Here is a 15,824-nt window from a genome sequence, read left to right as displayed (position 1 = left end):
ACTTTTATGTCACGTTTTGTTGGGTATGGGGAATGTAATGCATCTTTATTATTGGGGGGGGGGCTGAGGGGGCTGTGTTGTGTTTGGTGCACATTTTTTTTTACTTTTTTTTACTTTTACACTAGTGTACATTACTGTACACTAGTGTAAAATTCTTTGATCACTGATACAATACATTGCAGTACCTGATGTACTGCAGTGTATTGTATCATGCCTCATGCTGACAGGCAATAGCCACAGCCACCCCTGTCAGCATGAGGCATCTCCATAGTGACCCCGGGGACCTTCATTAGGACCCCGGGATCACCATGGAGACATCTGAGGACCGAACGGCGCCGCGGGACATCGCGATCACGTAAGCGACCCACGGCGCCGTCCGAGATCCACCGGGACCCGTTAGATGCCGCTGTCACGCTTTGACAGCGGCATTTAACGGGTTAAACTGCCCGGAGCGGACAGGCAGTTACAGGAGGGCGTCAGCGGTCACACTGACCGGTGATCCCCCGTCCTGCAGCCGCTGCCGGGCGGTAATTTATTCCGATGTGCCCGCCGTTAAAAGGCGTACGCATCGGAATAAAGCCCATTAGTGGCCACCGTGAAAAGGCAGCATGGCGGTCACTAAGGGGTTAAAGGGGTTGTCCAGCGAAAATCTTTTTCTTTCAAATCAACTGGTGCCAGAAAGTTATATAGATTTGTAATTTACTTCTATTAAAAAATCTCAACTCTTCCCATACTTATTAGCTACTATATGTCATGCAGGAAATGTTGTTTTATTTTCAGTCTGATACAGTGCTCTCTGCTGACATCTCTGTTAAGGACGGAGCAAATTTTCGTTTTTGCGGTTTCGTTTTCTCCTCCTTGTGTTTAAAAGGCCATAGCACTTGCATTTTTTTCACCTAGAAACCCACATGTGCTCTTAGTTTTTGAGTCACTAATTGTACTTTGCAATGGCAGACTTAATTTTTGCATAAAATATGCTGCGAAACCAGAAAAAATATTATATGCGCAAAATTGAAAAAAAAAACACAACTCTTTTTCTTTGTGGGTTTTTCGTTTTTACGCCGTTCGTCCTATGGAAAAACTGTCTTGTTATACATGTTCCTCAAGTCGCTAAGATTAAAACGATATGCAACTTGCATAACTTTTATATTATTAGATGGCTTTTAAAAAGATAAAACCTTCTACAGAAAAAAAACGTTTCTCTAAAATTGCTCTATTCCCATGCTTATAATGCTTTTATCCTTTGGTCTATGGGGCTGATTAAGGTGTCATTTTTTGCGCCATGAAGTGTTCTTTCTATCGGTACATTGATTGCGCATATGCGACTTTTTGATCACTTTTTATTACAATTTTTCTGGATTTGATGCAACCAAAAATGCGCACTTTTTGCACTTTGGCGGGTCTTTGCGCTTACGCCGTTTACCGTGCGAGATCAGGAATGTGATAAATTAATAGTTCGCAGGATTACACACGCAGCGATACCAAACATGGTTATTATTTATTAATTAATTTTTAATTATAAAATGGGAAAAAAGGGGTGATTCAAACTTTTATTAGGGGAGGGGATTTTTTATATTAAAGGGGTATTCCCCCCAAGAGCTAAAAAATTTAATGCACCCAAACCTAGCCCTTACTCACAAAGTCCCCCTGAGTATTTTGAGCCGTCTCTCATCTTTCTAGCTGCTACAAGTTACAAGTTTTTAAAAAAGATGGTTTATTATCAAGATAGGAAACTACATTTCCCGTCATGCAATGCTTATGCCTGATGATGGTGTAGCAGAGATGAGATGGTGATGTAGCAGAGCTGAGATGGTAATGGTGATGAAGCAGAGGGCGGGTGGAGGTTACATGTTGTGGGGGGGGGCTGCTGTCAGAGAGGGAGACAGTGATCAGCAGCAGCAGCTGTCACTGTCTCAGTGTCCTCCCTCACTTCATTGGACTGGGATAGAATCACTAACCCAGCCCAATGAAGAGATGGAGGACACATGATGCCGACTCGGAGGGTGGGGGCCAGGAGCAGGGAGCATGTCAGGTTGGACTGGGATTTGATGATTCTATGCATTTGGTGGGGGTAAAGGCACCTAGATAGCAGCAAAACTGTGCAGAATCCATATTAACGTTATATTGGAAAGATGGAAAGCTATGGATGGGCAACGTATTAAAGGAGAAGTCTGGCGAAAATTTTTATTTAAGTATTGTACTGCCCCGCAAAAGTTTTACAAATCACCAATATACAGTTATTACGGGAAATGCTTATAAAGTGTCTTTTCCCCTGAACTTACTACTGCATCAAGGCTTCACTTCCTGGATAACATGGTGATGTCACGACCCGACTCCCAGAGCTGTGCGGGCTGTGGCTGCTGGAGAGGATGATGACAGAGGGATGCTCAGTGTCCCTCCAGTGCCCTGTGTCCCTCAGTGTCACTCTGCCATCAACCTCTCCAGCAGCCACAGCCCGCACAGCTCTGGGAGTCGGGTCGTGACATCACCATTTTATCCAGAAAGTGAAGCCTTGATGCAGTAGTAAGTGCAGGGACAAAAGCACTTTATAAGCATTTCTCACAATAAAAGTATATTGGTAATTTGTATAACTTTTGGGGGGCAATACAAAACTTTAATAAAAGTTTTCGCCGGACTTCTCCTTTAATGCAAAAATAATTTTGGGGGGGGGGAATACCGCTTTAATGAAAACACTTTTTTTTTTACTTATACATTAATTAGAAGACCCCTGGGGGATTTCTAATACAACTACACTGATCTCCCATAGAGATAGCAGTCGGGATCGCGGCAGTTCAGAGCGGGGTCGTGCTGCGCCCCTCCCCCCTCTGAACTCCTCTTGCGGACATATGCCGTATGGGTACGGCATATGTCCTTAAGCGGTTAAGGGGCTATCTGTCAGGGTGGTTTGGTGATCTCCCCATCTGGAGGCACTCCTTGGCAACAGGCATGGGATATATTCCTATGTTTTGAGACTCGCAACCGAGGCTCCACAGACTCCTTCTTTGCATACAGCCAAGAGCATCTGGCTTTCCAACCCATAGAGTCTGCTCCACAACACCAACCACCCCACCCAACTGACATTGAGGATGGCACCGGGTCAGGGTGAGGGCCTGTTCCCATGCACTGCTGCTGATCTGGTAGTTTAAAAAACTTTATTTACCCAGTAAATTAAAGGGGTTTTCTGATTTAATATTATTTGTCCCCTATCCACAAGAGCCTATCCAAGGGATCTGTAAAGTGGTGCCCCAACCGCTTAGTTTTGAATGGAGCTGCAGGTCACCCTGTGACCCACAGCTAAATTTATTCTCTATCTAACCCTTTCTGGGGTTGTAACACATATGATGATTCATGACTGTGGCTTATCTGCTGCATCCACAGGGAAAATAAAAGAGGTATAAAAACTTTCAAAATGTCTTTATTGCCTTCATAGATAATTCCCATCAGGAACAAAAAAAAAAACACTTTTAAATGAAAGTCCTTGAGTAAACTGCTCCTGTTCTGTGGCTCTATTGAGGTGTTTATAACTTATAGCTGCTACATTTTCAAAATGGCCCACTAAAAATAGGCGTCATTACACACCCCAGACTTGTGACTTACAAATCTATCTAATGGGGATTTTGGAAAAAGTCAAGGTGGTGGGATGCTTTCCTTTTACAGTCAACAAAGAGCGTAGTGCCCTTATACACAACCTGCTCAGGTGAGCAGCTAATGTGCGGGGGCTACCTACATGGATGTACAGAGAGGGCCCAACAACTATATGAATGCACAGCAGTGTCTAGCTAACTAACTAAAATCAGTGCAGCTGCACCAAATAGTGAGTGTTAAATTGTTTTTTTTTACCAATTGTGCTGATGGATTTATTTTAATAAAAACCTGATCCAGAGTGCGGCTTGGGCCGAAAGTTCACCCAAGTTCAGCCAAGACAAAAACGGTCAAGGAAACACAGAGGTCGCATAGAGACAACTCTGTATATGTCCTTGAGTGACCCAGCCAGAGCCCTGATTTGAATTCAATTGAACATCTCTAGAGAGACCTGTAAATGGCTATCCACCGATGGTCCTCACCCAACCTGACAGAGCAAGCAGGGATCTACAGAAACACATGGCAGAAAACATCTAAATACAGGTGTGCAAACCTTGTGGCATCATACCTAACATTCTATTTCCACTTTGTCATTAAGGAGTGCTAAGATTAGAATGATGTAAGACTTTTTTTTATTTTAATAGAAGGCTGCAACATGACATAATGTGAAAATAAATAAATAAATAAATAAATCATGCAATCCCCCTCCCAATTTTACAGTAGCTTTGATTATTAATTGCTACTGCTTGTACTGCAATACAACTGTTGTGTGCACAATATTTCTGTGTGATCATATTGTCCTTGATTGACATTGAAGAAAATGTACACACAAGGCTTGTCATACAATGCTGTGCCCTGTCTGCAAATCTCATACCTGCCCAACCTCCTAGACATTTGGACAGAGATAAAAATGCAATTTTATACATTTTTGGGGAATACCATCAGCTACAACACAGATACCATTTGTTTTACTCACCTTACCTATCCATTGCATATATAGCTGACTGATTTACTTTAATGTATTACTATTAGTTAAAAGGTACCTGTTATCAAAACTTTAAAAATCAAAATCATCAGGGGATGTAAAATAAAGCATGTCTGTCATTTACATTTATATTTTTTTTGCATTATCATGCTTTAACTCCAAGACGACCCTGGACGTACAGTTATGCCATGGAAGTCTGTCACCAGACGTCCCTGGACGTAACTGTATGTCCTGGGTGTTTCTCCTGCGCGGAGCGCGCTTCAAAGGAGGTGGGGGCCGGCTGCAGCCGGCACCTCACCGCAATGACAGGCTGCAGCGATCGCGCTGCAGCGTGTCATTAACTCCTTAAACGCCACGAGTCCCCTGTCACTTACCGATTGGGACCCCTGCACTGTGACATCGGGGGTCCCGATCGTTGTATCGGACCGCCGGAGGTCTCTTACCTTCCTCCGTGCGGTCCGATCGGCGATCTTCTCACTGAGCCTGCACAGGCAGGCTCAATGAGCAGATCGCCTATCACACTGATCAATGCTATGTCTATGGCATAGCAGTGATCAGTGTGAATAATCACACTAATGTATGTAAAAGTCCCCCAAAGGGACTTCAAATGTGTGTAAAAAAAAAGTTAAAAACACCAATACACTACCACAAAACCCCTCCCCCAATAAAAGTTGAAATCACCCCCCTTTCCCATTATATAAATAAAACATATAATATATACCGTAGCGTGCGTAATTGTCCGGTCTATTAAGATATAACAAGCGTCATTGCGAACGGCGTAGACGAAAAGAGGGAAAAAAGTGCATGGATTACCGATTCGATGTTACATTATATATAAATTTATTAATAAAAACAAGAGATCATGGCGGAAAAAATGACACCCTATATAGCCCCGTAGGTAAAAAAATAAAACCGATATAGGCGTCACAATAGGCCCATTTTATTAATAGCTAATTGCCAAAAAAAAGGATTTAATTTAAAAAAAATATATAACATTAGAGAATCTGTGGAGCCTGCATATGGTTGTGTTCGGACTGACCTATAGAATAATGGTATCATGTCGCTTTTACCATATAGTGCATTACGTAGACACAGGAACCCCCCAAACGTTACCATATTGTATTCTTTTTTATGATTTCACCAATTTATATCTTCATAAATAATATTTTTGGGGTTCCATCATACATGTTATGGTAAAATGAATGACGCCATTACAAAGAACAATTATTCCTGTAAAAAACAACCTTACATGGCCCTGTAGATAGAAAACTGAAAGTGCTAGAGCTCTTAGAAGGGGAGGAGGGAAAAACGAAAACACTAAGATCAAAATTTGCGTGGTCCACTGGGTCATTTTGGGCCTGGTCCTCAAAGGGTTAAAACATAGCTATATTTACTTGAAATCCAGGTCCAATCTCCTGAAGGCTGCTTTTTAGTCTTGTGCTGGTTAAAAAAATAGACCAAATGCAGGAAGGGATTTCCAGTACAGTACATGCCAGGCCAGTAGAGTGTCACGGCTTAATGCGGACATCAATTAAATGACTTCCTTCTTTGTGAGAGCACAAATGACCTGTGTTTGGTCTCTTTTTCTCAATTAGCACAAGACCAAAAAAGCTTCCTTCAAGAGGACTTGGATTTCTGGTAAGTATAGCTTTGTTTTAAAGCATGATCACTAAAGAAACAAAAAAAAATTATAAAAAAGTTATAATGCTAGTGCCTATTTAACACTTAATATTCTTTATGTATATGTACTATACCAATAGCTTTGTACTTGTTTGTCTACAATAAAGTAAACATCAATCAACCAATAAACCAACTTTTAACTTTTCCACTTTTCACCAGATATAAACTAGTGTAGCGTTACAATAAAATTCACGTTAATTTCTGGCGTAAAGTATACTTTGTCAATCAAGCTATGGTAGGCCACCCCTCCCCACTAAGCCATATCCACTTTTATTAAATATATTAAATATTTACACGTATGCAGCAAAATTTATAAAGCTGCAATTTTTTTGCAAATTGGACTTTTGCAAATTAAACGGTAGGTGGAATAACATTATTAGATTCCCCCATGTTTTGCTAGTCCCGAATAATCTATACTGGACCTGAACAATAGTCTTTTTTTTACAGTGCATAAAGGTTACAGTAGATGAATATGTATCCGTTCATTGGTGGATTTTTGACATTCAAAGCTGGAGCCACTCTGATCTCACGTGGATTGCAGAGCACAGAATCAGTAAGCTACTTATTGACTGCAATCTGTTTAATCTTCATCTGTTTAACTTTTAGCTTGCACAAAGCTTCTCACCCATAAGGGTACATTTTCACTACATCCACACCATCCTTTTCTTTCTCAAGAAACATTAGCAATACTTTAATAGCTAAACTCTAATACAATATGTCACAAAATAATCTGCTGACATATCAAGAGAATACATTGTAATATGTGCACAATGCACGATTCACATCCACCAATGAAAACTTTGGTTTCAAGGGTAAAAAATATTTTGAGGTAAGGGATTAAATGATTATTAATTCACTTCAGGTCACTCGTTCGTTGGACATCCAGGACAAGCAAATCCTGAGAACAAGAGTTCACATGTGAAAGCACACTGAAGAACCTACTGTAATATATACATAGAAGCAGATGGCTGATTCTATTACTTATACAAGCGATTACAAGCCTGCCTGCAAAGTGCAGGGAAAAGTGAATTTTACATAAATGTAATGGATGCAATTTCATACTGAGAATAGACAGATATTATAGATATAGACAGACAGATATAATAATAACATAGATAGACATTAGATCAATAGAGGACAGGTTAATAATGCTATAAATAGATGAAATGATAGATACCAGATAGATAGATAGATAGATAGATAGATACCAGATAGATGGATAGATAGATAGATAGATAGATAGATAGATAGATAGATAGATAGATACCAGATAGATAGATGGATAGATAGATAGATAGATAGATAGATAGATAGAAGATAGATAGATAGATAGATAGAAGATAGATAGATAGATAGATAGATAGATAGGAGATAGATAGATAGATAGATAGATAGATAGATAGATAGATACCAGATAGATACCAGATAGATAGATGGATAGATAGATAGATAGATAGATAGATAGATAGATACCAGATAGATAGATAGATACCAGATAGATAGATACCAGATAGATAGATAGATACCAGATAGATAGATAGATAAATAGGTAGATAGCTATTTCCTACATAGAAATTAGATATATTTATAGATATATTAATGATAGATAGATAGATAGATAGATAGATAGATAGCTAGATAGATAGATAGAATGTGTCAATATGATAAGTGTATAAGGGTGGATGAATGGATGGATATTATGCTGCATTTACACGGAACGATTATTGTGCGAATTTGCACAATAACGATCAAATTCGAACGATAATCATATGTGTAAACGCAGCGAACGATCGAACGACGAGCGAGAAATTGTTTATTTTGATCTTACAACATGTTCTTAAATCGTTGTTCGTCGTGTGCAAAAAATTCGCAGATCGTTCTGTGTAAACAGTCGTTCATCGACTTTACCTATGTGCAAGATAGGCTTAATCGATCGCAAAACGAATTTTCTGTACGATATATTGTTCCATCTAAATGCTAAAAAAAAATTGTTACTTCGAAATCGTTAATTGTACGATTGGGCAAATTATCGCTCCGTGTAAATATATATATTATATGTATAGATATTAGCCCAACAGATTTGCAATATAAACATATTACATGTGTTAATTAGACAAATGGATGTGTATTGATAGATAATAGATAGATAGATAGATAGATAGATAGATAGATAGATAGATAGATAGATAGGAGATAGATAGATAGATAGATAGATAGGAGATAGATAGAATATAGATAGATAGATAGATAGATAGATAGATAGATAGATAGATAGGAGATAGATAGATAGATAGATAGATAGATAGATAGATAGATAGGAGATAGATAGATGGATAGATAGGAGATAGATAGATAGATAGATAGATAGAAGATAGATAGATAGATAGATAGATAGATAGATAGATAGGAGATAGATAGATAGATAGATATATAGGAGATAGATAGATAGATAGATAGATAGGAGATAGATAGATAGGTAGGTAGATAGATAGATAGATAGATAGATAGATAGTAGATAGATAGATAGATAGATAGGAGATAGATAGATAGGAGATAGATAGATAGATAGATAGATAGATAGATAGATAGATAGATAGATAGGAGATAGATACATAGATAGGAGATAGATAGATAGATAGATAGATAGATAGATAGATAGGAGATAGATAGATAGATAGATAGATAGGAGATAGATGGATAGATAGATAGATAGATAGATAGGAGATAGATAGATAGATAGATAGGAGATAGATAGATAGATAGATAGATAGCTAGATAGATAGATAGATAGATAGATAGGAGATAGATAGATATGGGATGGGTAGATAAATAACAGATCAATCTACATAGAAAGCATTAGGTGTATTGTAATGGGAGAGACAGATATATATTGATAACTAGACGACAGACAGCTGGTATATACATAATAGATGGCTATACTGGTGATGAGCGAGCGGTATTGCTGAAGTGACTACAATAAGCCATGATGTTACCACAGTAAGATGCTGCCAGACATAAAAGTTGGGTGAATGTGCTGATGCAGTTTGTCCCGGGCATTGTGGTGTCTGGCAGTAAACAGCTCAGGACCAGGGGACAATGAGGAGAACAGCACTCACCAGTGGCCGATGGCAGTCCTGTCCAGTCACCGCACATAGGTGTGCCACACAGGCTGGACGCCGCTCATGGTTTCCGGCAGGAGTTGTGGGTTGGATGTGGCAGCTGCCTGGTGCACATACATAGGAGAGCAGCCTCAGCATCACATACACCGGCAATGTGTGGAAGCTCCGTCCCTCCCTCCCTCTGCCACACCCTCTGTATGCTCAGCTCCGAGCCTGATTATGGAGCCTCATCCACACCTCCCTCCTGTGCCTTACCCTGTCACTCACTCGGTGACTTTACTCCATGGAGATGGGAAACTGTAGGCGCGTCCTTACCTGCTGCTCCAGGCGCTGCAATGTACTCTGCCGTGTGTGTGTGCAGCCCGGCCGGCAGCAGAAGCTGTATACAGCAGGTACGAGAGCTAAAGATTAGCTGTATACAGCAGGTACGGTAGCTACAGGTTACCTGTATACAGCAGGTACGGTAGCTACAGGTTAGCTGTATACAGCAGGTATGAAAGCTACAGGTTAGCTGTATACAACAGATTAGGCAGATAGATAGGAGATAGATCGATAGATAATAGACAGGAGATAGATAGATAGATAGGAGATAGATAGATAGGAGATAGATCGATAGATAGGAGATAGATAGATAGATAGTTCGATAGATAGGAGATAGATAGATAGGAGATAGATAGATGTTATAGCGATCTCCTAGTGTGTAACACGGTTATAGCTATGTGGCACTAGTAAAGCCTGTGCCATTAGAGTGTTTCCAGTCATGCACCTGACTGACTGTGTGCTCGTCCTTTCATGACAGAGGTTATCAGTCCCCGCACAGCTCTGTCATTCCCTCATTTCCCGCCCATTGCCCGTGTGACGTCACAGCAGGGACTGCGTCCTCTTCAGCCTCTTCTCTCATGGAGCAGCAGCAGCAGCAGGTCACATTGAGCTCCGCATGTAGCTTCATCGCCACCTGTGAACAGCTCCTGCTATCCTTGGCCACTGTCACTCTCTAGCATATTGCTTCCACATCTTGGGAAGGAAATCATAATGGTGCTGTTGCCAGGGCTACAAAAGCAGCATATGTGATTACAATAATACTCCTTCCCTTGTGCCTGTGTGGCCCAGCAACAGCCTCATAATTGTCCTTACAGTATTTGTTACTGCCATGATGGTACGAAGCTCCATGTTAGCTGATAAGCAGGAAGACAGCGTCCGTTGTTCTGTCCGCAATTGCAGGAAGACAGCGTCCGTCATTCACACTTGTGTACGGGGCCGCGATCTGTGCTGCAAAAAAAAAGCACATGTAATGCGGACCGCATTTTGCAGCGCGGATCGCTACGCTAATAAAGCGGCAATGTAGTGCTTTGTGAAGCACGGAGCACTACAGGTGCACATTCATAGTGTGGGCCGCGGATCCGCGGTCACGAGCTGCTCTACGGATGTGTAAATGTAGCCTAACAGAATTATTTCAAGGGCGAGCAATAGTGCAACCAGCTGTAGATGAAGAGCTATAAGAGATGCTATATTTTACCTAGATTAGATTAACCCCTTGCCACAAAATGACGTTTGGAAAACGTCATGTAAAGCAGGTAGTTCCTGCAACATGACGTTTCCCAAATGTCATGCTTTCCCTGCCTCCCCCCTCTGTCCCTAAGTGTCACACAGCCTGCTATCACTGCCCGAAGGTGAGCCGCCCTCCCCCTGGGCAGTTAACCCCATAGATGCCACGGTCAATGCGACCGCAGTCTATGGGGAGATTTGTGGCCTATAGAGAGATCAGGCGGCTGGAGGAGGCTGCGGCACGTTACCTCCTCCTGCCGCCACTCCCTGATATGCCCCCGGCCCGTTCCCCCACCCCTCAGATCGCTCCCCCCACTCCGATCTCCCTCCCGGTGCGTCTGGGTTACTATGATATACAACGATCAGGCCCCTGCACTGTGGCAGGGGTCTGATCGTTTGAATGAGCAGTCAGTGTGTAACACTGACTGCTCATTCACTATACAGTATAATGTGTTACAGCACACATGTGCTGTAATGTATTATACTGTATATATGTACCTGAGAAGTAAAAAAAACACACACATAAATAAATAAATAATAAAACAAATCAAATAATTAAATAAATACATAAATAATGAAAATAAATATAAGTAAATATTCACATTCCCCATCCCCCTTTATAAATGATCCCCTATAAATAAAGTAGACATATTTTGTATCGCCGCGTCCGTAATGACCCCGTCTATTAACCCGTTACATTAATTATACCGCCCAATTAATGCCATTAAAAAAAAACTAACAAAATGAAATTTTTTTGTTAATCCCGCCCCCTAAAAAATATAGAAAAAAAAATCGAAACGTCGCATGTACCTAAAAGGTGTACCACTTAAAATGTCAGCTTATGCCGCAAAAAAAAAAAATCCTTCACATAACTTCAATGGCGAAAAAATTTAAATAGTACGGGTCTTACAATATGCAAGACACAAACAGTATTTATAGTATAAATGCCATAAACTATAACAAAAGCTATATAAAATGGATATCGCTGTAATCTTACCGACCTGACAAATAACAAATAACATGTCATATGTGACGTATAGTAAACGGTGTACAAAAAATTATGAAAAACTGCTGCTAAATTGTGTTTTTTATTTGTACCACCTCATAAAAAAATTAAATAAAAAATGATCAAGGTGTCACATGTCCCCCAGAGTGGTACAGATGGAAACGTCAACTTGTCTTACACAAATATTTTGGCACCACAAGGCTTCTGTGACATGATAGAATGGCTTTAAAAAACCTGAAATAAGAAAAGACCCCAAAAATACACAAAGCTTCTGTCATGTCTGCAGCCTGTGGTTGAGTCAGGTGACGCACTGCAGCCACATATGGGGGATTTCTAGAAACATTGGAATATGGGGAATAAATATTGAGTTCCATTTCTCAGTTAGTATTTGCTGTGTAGAGGAAAAAATGCATTAAAATGGAATATCTGCCCAAAAAATGAAAATTTAAAATTTGCCCTCCAACTTGCTTAAATTTCTGCAAAACACCTAAAGTATTAATGAACTTATGAAATGTTAATTTGAATACTTTGAGGGGTGCAGTTTTTACAATGGGGATTTATTGGGGTAACTAACATACAGGCCCCACAAATCCACTTCAGAACTAAACTGGTCCCTAATAAAATCAGAAATTTAAATTTTCCTGAAAATTTAAAAAATGTGTGCACTTTACCCTAAAGGTCAGCCTACTTGCCTGTGTCCAAGCTTCAAGTATTAAACAACAAGGTCCTATGACAGTCATGGGCAATCTTTTTTTTTAGCCTGGTGTGTCAACATTGTGCAAAAAAAAAAGAGCATAAGTCGAGGGGTGTGTCACTTTGACAAAAAAACTAAACCGAAATTTGTGATTTAGTTTATAGGGGAACTGATAACAATAAGAGACCCTGGAATTTGAATGTGGAGCAAGTGCGGTAGCCCTGGCAAACCAGGATACGTTTTATTTTTTTAAGTGCTTTTAATTGGAAAAAAAAATGACATCAAATTCTAATTGAATTTGATATAATTTTAAATTGAAGATAAAAAAAATACCCTACCCTACACTACTACCACCTCTACCGACCTGATTGATCCTGCCTGCTAAACAGTATGGAGGACATTTATCAAGGGGTTTGCGCCTAATTTTTGGTAAATAATTGCATATTTCACCCATTTTTGGTCTATGTTCTATTTATGAACCAGTATTTGACAGGTGAATATGTTTCAATGCGACTTTTTTTTAATCTGCCTGTTTTAAGTATTCACCCAAAAGTTCGCATAATCCGGCATTTGCGCCCAATTTATCTTTTGTGACTTTTTAAAAAGTTGCATAAACAGGCGCAAGCTTACGTCTGGTCAGAACCAGGTGAATACAACTGCGCAATTTTTTCATAGTTGCGCCTTTTTTGCGCCTTTTTATTTAGATGCATTGACTATGGCAGTGCTACATTTTAATGAATCAGTCACAAGATATTAGAACACAATACACACCAATCCCCATTAGAATAGTTGCACTTATTAGACTCCTTAGTAAATGTCCCCCTATGTTCTTCCACATAAAGGCATAAGGAAAGTAAATTAGCACTCTTGATTTACTGGAGCAGGTTAGTGCGCCAAAGGTTAGTGCGCCAAAAATTGAGTTTAAGGCACTTGAGGTGAGCCCTCCAAAAATTGATTTTGACTTTGATGACTTTGAATTCTGAATCAATTTTAATAATTTCAAAAGGTAATTTTCTATGGAGGAAGATTCCATCCTACTCTCATTGGAACCAGTGCCTGTTTACCCCCCCCCCCCCCCCCCAAAGTTTTGTGCTATGCAGCAATAGTGCAAGCTTTGCCCTTCTTATCAGCAATATTGAATCAAGGTTGCCCAAGATCCGCATTGAAATACAGCCCAAAAATTCCTATGCTTGGGTCAGATTGAATTCCCAAATTGATGTGCCTCTGGATACCAAAAGCAAAGTTTGCTGTGTCAGACAAGTTCTTCATCATCAGTTCCTATTCTCTGACTTTAAAGCGTAACTATAAAATATTTTGACCATTCAATTTAGTTAGCCTAGGTCATGATAAGAATTTTTGTAATATACATTAATAAGCTAAAATGAACAGTTTTTTAAATACATTAAGCTGGATGTCCCCTCAGAGCTCTGTCTGACTCTGTTATTTCTACAATCTGCTGGACACGCCCCTCCCAGCAGATTCGCACAGAGTGTACGGACTCTAAGGGTCCTATTACGCTGAGCGATTTTTAACAATTAACGACTAACGATAAACGATTGCAAACAAGATTGTTTATCGTTAACCTGAAATCATTCACCATATTACACAGAACAATAATCGTTAGTTACGATCGTTACTGTGATCGTTATTGCGATTGTTAGTATGATCGTTTATTCCTTCTGATCCCAGAAAATCAACTCCTCCCCTGCGCTGCTCGACACACTACACCCTCAGCCCACTAAGCAGAGCTGAGGGTGTAGTGTGTGGAGCAGCGCAGGGGAGGAGATGGATGGAGGGACAAGTACCCAGTGCTTCAACCAGGAGGGACATGCCAGCCATGACTCCAGTGTACTGCATGAGGGAGAGTGGGTGAGTCACTGAGGGGAGGACTACAAGTGCCATCACAACACAGCTGTAGTCCTTCCATAGTACATATAACATTCACTATCAGATGTCTGCAGCAGGGGCCCCCATCTCTATAGCTGACATTATGCTACAGTGTTATGAGAGCAGATAACTGTATCTAATCCCACTGTGTGTGATACCATCTGCTGGGGCTCTGTATCTAATCTTACATTGTGATACTGTATGTTGGGGCTCTATCTGATCCCACTGTGTGTGATACCATCTGCTAAGGTGCTGGTCAGTGAATGGAGGGACCCAGCCAGGGAGATGAGGGATAGGCCACGCCCACTTTCATGCAGCCAGAAGAAAAATTCATTTATTCTTCTGAGCCAAACAACTGGGGATATCTCAGCAAGCACACAAGCTATCAACACAGTTTAGGGCTCTTTTTAACCCCTTAGGGACCAAACCTATTTGAGCCTTAATGACCAGGCTCATTTTTCAAAATCTGACCTGTCTCACTTTATGCGCTTATAGCTCAGTGATGCTTTAACATATGCTAGCGATTCTGAGTTTGTTTTTTTGTAACAAATGGTACTTTATATTAGTGGTAAAATTTGGTCACTATCTTTTGTGTTTTTTGTGAAAAACATAAAAATATGAAAAATTTGCACTTTACAAACTTTGAAATTCTCTGCTTCTAAGAAAAGAAAGTTGTATCACATAAATTAGTTACTAGGTCATATTACCAATATGTCCTCTTTATTCTGGCATAATTTCGTAAACATATTTTACTTTTCTTCGGTGTTACGGGCTTAGAAATGTATCAGCAAATTACCAATTTTTCATGAAATTTCCAAAACTATTTTTTTTAGGGACCAGTTTGTTTTTTTAAGTGTGTTTAGGAGGCTTGTATACTTGAAACCCCCATAAATGACCCCATTTTGGAAACTAGACACCTTAAAGAATTAATCTAGGGGTATAATGAGCATTTTAACCCTACAGGGGCTGGAGGAAAGTATTCACAATTAGGCCGTAAAAAAATGGAAAATAGAAATTCTCAAATAATATGTTCGTTCAGATTAAAGTATCTAATTTTCACAAGCAACAGGAGAAAAAAAGCACCCCAAAATTTGTAACACAGGTTCTCCTGAGTACAATGGTACCCCATATGGGGGCGTAAACCACTGTATGGGCACACAGTGGGGTTCAGAAGGGAAGGAGCGCAAATTAGCATTTTCAGTGCAGATTTTGCTGTACAAGTTTTCAGGCGCCAGGTGCGTTTGCAGTGCCCATGTAGTGCCAGGGAAGTGAAACCCCCCCAAAAGTCAGCCCATTTTGGAAAGATAACCCCTCAAAGAATACATC

The 15,824-nt window shown here is 40.1% G+C and overlaps 1 protein-coding gene across 9 annotated transcripts in view; it reads right to left on the bottom strand.

Annotated features, from left to right (window-relative positions):
* SLC24A2 (solute carrier family 24 member 2) overlaps nt 1-10,185 on the bottom strand; it is a 142,271-nt gene extending 132,086 nt beyond the window's left edge. For 2 of the 9 annotated variants that reach the window (XM_069962036.1, XM_069962042.1), the window contains exon 1: nt 9,622-10,185. The gene's annotated coding sequence lies outside the window, so the exon portion shown is untranslated. Of the gene's footprint in view, nt 1-9,363; nt 9,561-9,621 lie in introns of those variants that run through there. The other 7 variants (XM_069962037.1, XM_069962043.1, XM_069962038.1 and 4 more) reach the window with 6 other exon arrangements.
* Nucleotides 10,186-15,824: the final 5,639 nt, after the last annotated feature.

This window comes from Dendropsophus ebraccatus, chromosome 3 (genome assembly GCF_027789765.1).
Source record: "Dendropsophus ebraccatus isolate aDenEbr1 chromosome 3, aDenEbr1.pat, whole genome shotgun sequence".
In the NCBI taxonomy this organism is placed as follows: Eukaryota; Metazoa; Chordata; class Amphibia; order Anura; family Hylidae; genus Dendropsophus; species Dendropsophus ebraccatus.
The sequence above is the reverse complement of the archived record's forward strand: the minus strand, read 5'-3'. Positions and strand labels throughout refer to the sequence as shown.